This window comes from Pygoscelis adeliae, unplaced genomic scaffold (genome assembly GCF_000699105.1).
Source record: "Pygoscelis adeliae isolate BGI_AS28 unplaced genomic scaffold, ASM69910v1 Scaffold485, whole genome shotgun sequence".
Classification (NCBI taxonomy): Eukaryota; Metazoa; Chordata; class Aves; order Sphenisciformes; family Spheniscidae; genus Pygoscelis; species Pygoscelis adeliae.
In genome coordinates, this window is record NW_008824803.1 from 787,183 (window position 1) to 796,538 (window position 9,356).

General features: G+C 39.3%; 1 protein-coding gene across 1 annotated transcript in view; it reads left to right on the forward strand.

Annotated features, from left to right (window-relative positions):
- The first annotated feature begins 796 nt into the window (after positions 1–796).
- PPP2R3A (protein phosphatase 2, regulatory subunit B'', alpha) overlaps positions 797–9,356 on the forward strand; it is a 59,181-nt gene continuing 50,621 nt past the window's right edge. The window contains exon 1 of the mRNA XM_009323993.1: positions 797–823. The gene's annotated coding sequence lies outside the window, so the exon portion shown is untranslated. The remainder of the gene's footprint in view (positions 824–9,356) is intronic.

Consider the following 9,356-nt stretch of genomic DNA (forward strand, 5'->3'; position numbering starts at 1 on the left):
TTTGACTTCATATAAAATAAAAAGTTCCCTGATGGCAGACAGCCAGTTTCCACTACCTAGACCTTTGCAATCACTGTCATGCGTCATATTATTTTGTACTCATAATTTCAGAGGTGCAGTGTTAAAGGTAGCTATGGGCAAAGTGCCTCAAGTTAAAGTTGACCAATGTGTGACTACCAAATACTGCAGAGTTTCGCTGGTAAAGCATCTATTTCATTTCCTTCAGCTGTAGCCTGTGGAGCAGGTGATGAATATTGTGGCTCAGGCAGTTCAGAAGTCTCTGTAGTGGAGCCCTGTGGTCTAACACTTTTTTTTTTTTTTGGTAAGGACCTTTCTCTATCCTTCCTGCGGACACCTCTCCCCCTTTGAATTACACAGAAAACATGACTTTAAACAGTAACTCTGAACTTGGTATATCTTGGTCCAGTACAGAGGTTGCTGTGCAGTCTTGCTTCACTTCCTTTGTATAAATGTTTTCCAATACTGTTTTTACTTAAATGATTGCATTCTGTTCTTCCCCCATAAGACTAGGTTGTCTCCTGTTACACAGAACTGAACTTTTCTGAAGACTGAATTAGAGCTTGGATCTTGTGCTCCAATTCTGGCAGAAACTGGACAGCAAAGTAGAATGTGGGAGGAAGGGAATTTTCTCATTCATAATTAAGGTAGTTAAGTGCTGTCTTAAAGACCTGGTTTCATGTGTGTTACAGGACAAGCTTCTTCCACTAGACCTCACTGTTTTATTTCCTCTTCTGCTTGTGTCCCTGGATCTGATCTGCAGAATTTGTGATGTACAACTGTAAGGGCAGTTGCAGCTGAGCAGGTGCTGTGCTTTGACCATATGAAACACTCTATAATGTCACATGCTTTGGAAAAATCAGGCCTTGAGCACCAAGAACTGATGTATTCTCTTTGCCACAATTCTTGCAGGGTAAAATGAGGATAATACTGGAGAATAAGTTAATGTTTAAGTAGCATGTGAATACTATACTGATGGAGAAATTAATAATTCTGATTGTAGAATAGTGTATGAATAGGATGGAGTAAGCAATACCTGAGGTCACACATGTAACAAGCAAGCTTGTTAAAAATGACTATTCATTTTAATGAATATTCAGATTCCTGAATGTGAACACTGCTGTTCACTCAAATTAGAATGAGGGAATCTTCACGTTTCTCTGCTTCTCTGTTTCTTGGATGTATCACTTGTCTTTTTAATCTGCTTCTGTTTAAATATGCAAAGGAAAAAGAGAGAAATGAATGCAAGTTCTTTTTTTGTTTTGTCAAGCTCCCTGGGTTAGTAAAGATACAGGGGAAATTACTTCCTCTGTCTTACTGGGATGTCAGGCTAAAACACCCTTAATTTTCTGTGGTAGAGGTAAAGGGGATAGAAAAGTTATGCTCCCTTAAATTACATGTTGCTTTGATCACACTGATCCGTACCTCTGGTGTGGCTTATCGAAGTCATAAGCAGTAAAAACTGTAGCAGTGCCAAACTTCTTGAATGCTAGGACATGCTGCACCTTTGGTGTAATTTGTTACGTTTCAACAGCTGCTCCTTTTCAGTGTGAGATGGAGGCTGGCAGGAATGGGCTTGTGGAAGGTATGACTGGTGGAAATGACTGCTTGCTTTTTACTCCTGTGATTGTCCCTCAGATGAGAGGATGGGCATGCAGCATAGAATTGGAGCATTTCTCCCCAGCTTGGCATTTCACTGTTCTCATCGCTGACCTATGTAAGCGCTATAGTACTCCAGCTGGGGCCAGGTATGGGCTGGGAACTGAGACTACCCTGGAGAAATGGACTGTCACCTTAGACAAAGAGAACTTTACTACGAATCTTGAATCCATGAGGAAATAAGTGAATAAAGAGTAGTGTGATACAGATAAGACATGAAGTCAGATAGGACAGCAGTGAGAAATGTATGAGCTCTGAATAGATGGGTAATGAAAGAAAAAATATTTTTCTTTATTTGTTATTAAATTAAAAACCTATTTTACCTTGCAGATCACTAGCAGACAGCTAGTCTGCTACAGGAGAAATTTTACCTAACTTGCAAGTAAGTTTCCAAGATGGTTTCAGGGAATCTGTAGATTGTAATCTCAGTATCAATAAAGGTTAACGACTGAGGGAATGCCATCTTGGACACAACTCTTCCTTTGTTATCTTAACACTTTAATAAAATCACTTTAATTTGTGTAAAGTAATTGGATACTGTTAATACTAAATTAACCAATTCCAGGGAAAATAAATGTATCTTGCTAATACGAAATTATCTTTTTCCATATAAGGTTATAAACAGCCAAGAGACACATTACTTAAGCTCTTTCTGACCTCTGCCCTGAGCCTTGTTAATTACGTGCTTTTGAATCTTGCTCACCTCCAGTGTTTTCTGGTTGGTCACCTTATTTTCTGTTAGTATGACAAAGCTCAGTCAGGCTTATTCTTACTACAATTTTTTTTAACTCATGCTTTTCTAAGCTTCAACATGTATGTTAATGTATTGGGGGCCTGCTAAATGAGCTAGGGTTAAATTCTATAGTTCTATACAGACATGGGACTGGAACAATAATTAGTTGGCAAATTATTTATACTTAACATTGGTGTTATGTGGAAAAACTGTGTGAGCTTTTTACTCTCTTGCTGTCTCATCTGTATAACTGGAAACCAGTCTCATGGGACACAAATTCCTGTCTGGTCAGTTTTAGTTCCAAGTCTCTGTGCAAAGGAAAGTTGAAGAAGGGTATTTCAGAAAAGCTGAAAGGGATGAAATCTTTCTTGATATTATTGACTATCCTCCTCCCCAGCTGATACCCATAATGACAAGCTTTGCAGGGCCCATAACATTGGTTCTCTACAACAGAGTTTATAGTATACTTGTGTTCAAAGACCCTGTATACTGCTGTTTGTGAAGGGCATAGCAGCACTAGAATATTAGATAACACTGTGACTTAACCTGAAGAATTACACTGAATAATACTGTATTCACTAACTGCAAGTCAGTATTTTAGAACAATAGTTTAGGGTCTAGTGCCAGGTTTGTTTTTAAAAAGCAGTGTAGACTATTGTTATTGATACTAGCCCAAATCTTTCTGAGTGTTGGGTTTGCTTTACGTTGATGCTGTAAATGTGGAGAGGTTGTATTTAAGTTAGTGTTGGGGGATTTTTTTTTTTTTAGGGTAAATCTACTGAAACAGATTTCCTAATGTAAAAACTTACTTCTCCAAATCCATACTGACTGCAAAGCAGTATCTATCATCCTGTCACGGAAGGTGATTCTCAAGGTCATGTCTACTTGGAAGCCTGCCTTGGTAAGTGCTCCCATTGCAGTGACCTTCATGGTTCACTGCAAGAATGCTGAAGTCCATCTTCAGCTGGTAAAGTTAGGCGGTCTGAAGCTATTCAGCAAGAAGGCACAAGAGACAAACAAGCGAGTATTCTGTTTCTGGATTTTCAGAGGGAGTTTAACAAAGTTCTTTACTAATACTTCTTAAAGGAAATGAACTGCCATGGAGCAGGAGTGTAGCTTTTTCAGTTATACCTGTTTAAAAGTGTAGGAAGAATTGTCAGTTTTTCTAGTGAAAAGTAATCAGTGGAATCCCAGGGGGATCTGTGTTCAGTCTTGTGTTGCTCAACATAGTTATAAATGATCTGGAAGAGAGGCTGAGTAACGAAGTGACGGTATATGCTGAGAATCACAAAATTAGGGTAGCAGGAACAAAAGGTGACGAGTTGCAGAAGGTTCTCACAGTACTTGGTTGTAGGCAAGCTGTACTTGATACTAGTAGATAGAAAATAGTGTGCACAGGGAGAAACAACTAACTGTGTCTATGCAGTGTTGAGCTCTTAAGAATCTGTGCCATTCAGGAAAGATCTTTTAAATAATGCGGACAAAACTCTGTGAAACACTCTCAGCAGCAGTCAAAAAAAAAAAAGGCAAATAGAAATGACAGAGGTCTCTAGGAAAGGGAGAGGGAGCAAAACAGAATGCCATGGTATAAATCCGTGGTATGTTTTTGTAATGAATAACATATCCCCCTGAAAGTTAGGGGCAGACATTCTCCCCTCTCCAAAGATTAGGGAAAAACACAGAAGAGCATAATTGAAGCAGCTTTTATAAAAAGAGTAACCAAATAAACTGGGGCTTAGCCTGGAAAATACACGATTGGAAGTAGGATGGATAAGAGGAGGGATCATGATAGCAATCTGCAGCCATGGGAATATGAAGCAATTGTTCCCTGTTTATTTTGTCACCTGAACATGGCAAGAATGAAAGGGCATCAAGTGGTGCCCAAGCAAAAGGTGCTAACTTGTAACAGTGGAAGTATTAAAACATGACCCCTTGATTCCCCAGAACCTTTCTGGGTCCATGGCATCCTTTGATGAGAAGATTAACAGGTTTGCTGCATGTGTGCTTGTTTTAACCTGCTTCCTGTAGCATTGCTTGATTGCACCTAGTTCTTGTGTTGGAGGAGAAGGTGAGCATTCAGACCCTATCTACCCTTTCTATGCCATTCATGATTTTGTAGATTATCGTATTATTCCAAAGTCGTCTCTCTTCCAGTCTGAAATGCCTGGTCCTGCTGAGTCATTCCTCAGACAAGCTGTTCAAGACCTTTGGATCGTTCTTGTTGCCCATCTCCTAACCTTTCTTCTCAGACTGTATGAAAATTTTGGTCTCCAAGAGTGAATACCTTCCTCTTGCATAGAGTGTTCTATCAGTAGATCCCTGCACATTTTACAAAGGACAATAGTATCGTTGTTTCCTCTTGAAAGATAGGTAGCAAAAGGCACAGAAGGTATGAATTAACCCAGGTGGTTATGAGAACAGACACTTGAGAATGTATTATCTGAGAATAGTGAGGCTTGGAAGTGGAAAGCACTATGCAGTGATAATACTAATTTTTGAAAGGCAGTTCAAAAATTCATTTCTGAATGTGGTTCTCGTCTGTTCTGGATATTGTCCACAGTTTGGGTTCCTGCATCTGTGTAGTTGAACCAGAAAAGCTTACGAGGGGCAGTGGAAATAATCAAAGGTGCAAAATGGCTTTCTGTACAAGAACTGAGTTGTGAGGACTAATAATCCTGGAAAAGAGAAGGCAGAGGGATGACATGGAATTCTGTAAACTCAGGAATGCTGTGGACAGTGTGCATACAGGGCTAGTGTTTGTGCTCTGTTTCGGTACAAGATCTTTACATATTGAAACTGGTGAGTGACAGAATTGAAAGGGGTGGTAGGTGGTGGAATGTCTTGTCAAAAGATGCTCTGGATGCAGAGTTTCTGTGGAATCCGGGGGATGCCCAAGCACATGGGAGGGAAATCCTTTGAAGGTTACTAAGTACACAGAAACCACATCCAGCTTCACAGTTCTCATGAGCTGAAAATAGTTGGAGGCCAGGAGAGTACTCCTAGGAGATACCATATATCTTTTTCTAATACTATTCCTTGAGCATTGGCATATAGCCACTGCTGGAGACAGATACAGTTGTTCCTGTGTTCTTGTTTAATCCTGAAGGATGGGATTCATCTAATGTAACTTGTAATCTCAAAATTAGATTGTTTTTTAAGCTCAGTGGGGTGATTTTCTTTGAGGTGCCTGCCTCTCTGCATTGCCTACAGAGAATACATAACACTTAATTTCTAGGTAGCTATCTTAAATTAGATGAATCCCACCTCTCTTAGGTTTTTGTAAGAACGATAACAAATTACAGACCGAATTCATAAAAGGACTATAGCAATGACTTTGAAGACATCTCTCTTCCAGACTCTCTCTGGCAATCCTGGAAAAGACTAAGAGGTGGTTTGATTATAGTGTGTCAGTACCTGCGGGTGTGGAAATATATCTTCCTGAAAGCTTTTTTAAGTTAGCTTAAGAAAGCCTGATAGCTGTTTGCTGGAACTTGATGTTGAACATACTCAAATTGGAAATAATGACCCCTTTTCTATAGTGCATGTAATAAAATATTGAAGCATTCGAGCATATGAAGAAATGTCCTTTGGTTTGAATAGGAGTTCTCAGTTTGACTAGGTCATATCCTCTGACCTGGGTTACGAGGGAAGTCAGGATTTGTAGCCATCACAATCCATTGCAGTCTCTAAAGCATGAAATATCTTGGTACTAAAACCTCTTAAAACTGAACTCAGGATGCCTTGCTAGTGTAAGTGGTATGACACCTCTAATCCGAAAACTTTACAGGTGCAATTGTAAATGGTTTCTTTTACTGTAGCTGAAATGTATGCATGTGTGTCAAATTCCCACTGATCATAAGGATTGAAAAGTTATCATAGCTGTAGTTCCCATCTAAGTCCTATGTACAAAAAAGTCCTTTTGTATTAACTATACATGCTGCCATTAAGGACATTAAAATGTTATAAGCGGTAAATATATAAGAAATAAAACACAAAAGAGCAACTCAGACGGTTAGATTTTTTTTTCTTCTGAACTTCAGTGTAGAAGAAAAAGTTACTCTTTAGTCTCCTGTTCAAACTATTTTGGAAGGTAAATTGTGCAAGTGATAGCAAATTATAAATAAGTTCCTTTGTGATAGGGTTCAAAATAATTTATGTAAATGGCTCTTTGTAACATTTCTGCTGAATTCAGCAGTGGATTTGTTAGAAAAATTTCTTACCACAGCTATTGCTGGTGTGATTCTATCATAGATGGAGCATCTGGTGATGTTTTTAATACTAAATTTTCAAAGATTTTTCAGTGACTGTATAGAACGGTGTATAACATTACTAGTGGTCGTGTGAACCCTGTCGATTCTGGCAATGGTTGACTGGGCCATTGGAGCAATGACCACTTAGCTGTGTGATCAGAGACCCTTTGGATTTCGTGGCGTGTGGCTTAGTGTCAGCTCCTTTAGGAGCTTGTCGTGGTTTAACCTCAGTCGGCAACTGAGCACCACACAGCTGCTCGCTCGCTCCCCCGCCCCCTCCCCCGGGTGGGATGGGGGAGAGAATCGGGAGAGTAAAAGTGAGAAAACTCGTGGGTTGAGATAAAAACAGTTTAATAATTGAAATAGAATAAAATTCTAATAATAAGAATAAGAATATAGAAAGCAAGTGATGCACAATGCAATTGCTCACCACCTGCTAACTGATGCCCAGCCAGTCCCTGAGCAGCGCGACGTCACATGGTATGGAATGTCCCTTTGGCCAGTTTGGGTCAGCTGTCCTGGCTGTGCCCCCTCCCAGCTTCTTGTGCACCTCCAGCCTTCTCAGTCGGTAGAGCATGGGAAGCTGAAAAGTCCTTGACTAGTGTAAGCACTACTTAGCAACAACTAAAACATCGGTGTGTTATCAACATTATTCTCATATTAAATTATTCTCATCCTAAATCCAAAACACAGCACTATACCAGCTACTAGGAAGGAAATTAACTCTATCCCAACTGAAACCAGGACAGAACTGCAGAACAGCTCTCTTGAGTGAGTGAGTCACCTCATCTATTCTGATCTCCATCCTCAGAGTGTGCTTTTGATTCTTAAAGTTTACCATGTTCTGACTTGACCAGGTAGTAAGAAAAGTAATGATACATCTCAGGGTCCAGTACCATTCTGTAGTGCGTTTTAAAATTAAAGAATTTAAGAGTAGAAGATTAATACTCTTTTTTTTTTCTTATTATTATTTGACAAAGTACCAAAGACTGGCTGAAAGTTGTGCTTTGCAGGAAAACATTGCTTTGTTATTTGCCTGCTTTTTGTCTTCTATAATCAATATAGTTTGCTCCCAAATCTGCTTTGTTCAGTAAACTATAAATAAAAATCAAGCATTTCTAAATAAGAGGATGCAGTTATATGCTGCTTTTTGGCACCACAAGCTCCTCTAAGAGGGTAAGACCTGACATCTGATTACATAGCTAGGATGATACTTCTGAAACTATACTGATGACTGTCCAAATGGCGAAACTATTGTTCTGCCTGTCTTTCTGTCTGTCTTTTGCAAGAATACCAAACTTGAGAGTTTATCCTACCACCTCTTCCACTAGAAACAAGCACAGTTGCACAGTGACACCCATGCTCTGTGCCAGTACAGCAAGGGCTAGTTTTCTCCATACTGCTATGTTATGGTGGTTTCTAACTTGTGATCACTAATAATGTTTTTGCTAGTGCTGGAGTTAGGAGTTCAAGAAGATTTTTGCCTAATTTGAGATTTTCAGAGGCAGTAGAGGCCTGTCCCATAGCTTTCTAGACTTCAGTTTGCAAGTAAGTCAAGCGCTGGCTGACAGTCCCCATCTTAACAGATTGTCATTGTTCAGTTATTTAACTCCAGCATAATCTTTGCATGAATAGAATTTCTTGTGTGTCTTATAGAATAACCTTTTATATCACTAGTATCTGCAATAATTTTTTCCTTTGGAAAGTGATTCATGTCATCTTGCAGATAGGAGAGACATAAAGCATTATTCTGCAAACACACAAGAAACCCTATTCATTCATAGTTTATATTGTGAAGCCAATCCTGTATCCTCAGGATTGGAGTTGGTTTCATGGCAGTAGTCCTAATTACAGAATCTTTGCAGTATATCTGAACTGGGGGCTGTTCTAGAGTCACAACTGGAATGAAATGGCAGGCTGAAAACAACAAAGTATGAATGTTTCTTAACACATCCAGTCTTTCCATTGTTGCTGTTCATAAATAGTAGGTTTTAGTCACCAACCAAAAGAAAGTCACAACAAAAGCCCATTCAAGCTAAGTTTGAGATCAGGTTCCCAGATCTGATAACAGGAATACTCTTCTCCTAGGTTTTGTCTTGATTAGGTTTACATGCTGGATCGTGTTTGATGAATCACTGTAAAATAAAGCTGCAAGCTGAGCATGTGCTGCCTTGGTCAAGCCAGTGAAGAAATGAGAAAAATAGTTCCTACTCTGCATCTATGCGCATTTGTGCTGCCTATACAATTTTATTTTATTTTTTTTTTGTCTTGCATAACTGGAATAAAGTACTCCAGCACCTTGAATAACCTTAGCATGTTTTTGCAGACAGTGATAATAAGGCAAGTGGTAAATAATCACTGAGAAGACATTCATGGTTCAGAAGAGGATATCAGTTTTTTTTATATTGATTCATTGATTACTTCCTTCCCTGACACAGCAGTAAAAAGTGCTGACAACAGAGGCAGGAGGTAGCAATCTTGTGTTAGCCTTGAAAAGTTTGTGTCTGGATTATGTCGATTCCTGGGTGTGATAATACCAAAGAAATACAGACAAATTGGAAAGAGATTAGAGAATGCAGCAAACCTGGCTTGAGGGCCTGCCTTATACTAAAGCAGAAGGGGCTGACTTTGTAACATGGCTGAGCAATGGTTTAGGGCATGAGCACCTAAAATTATTTGGGAAGTGTGAAGTGGGG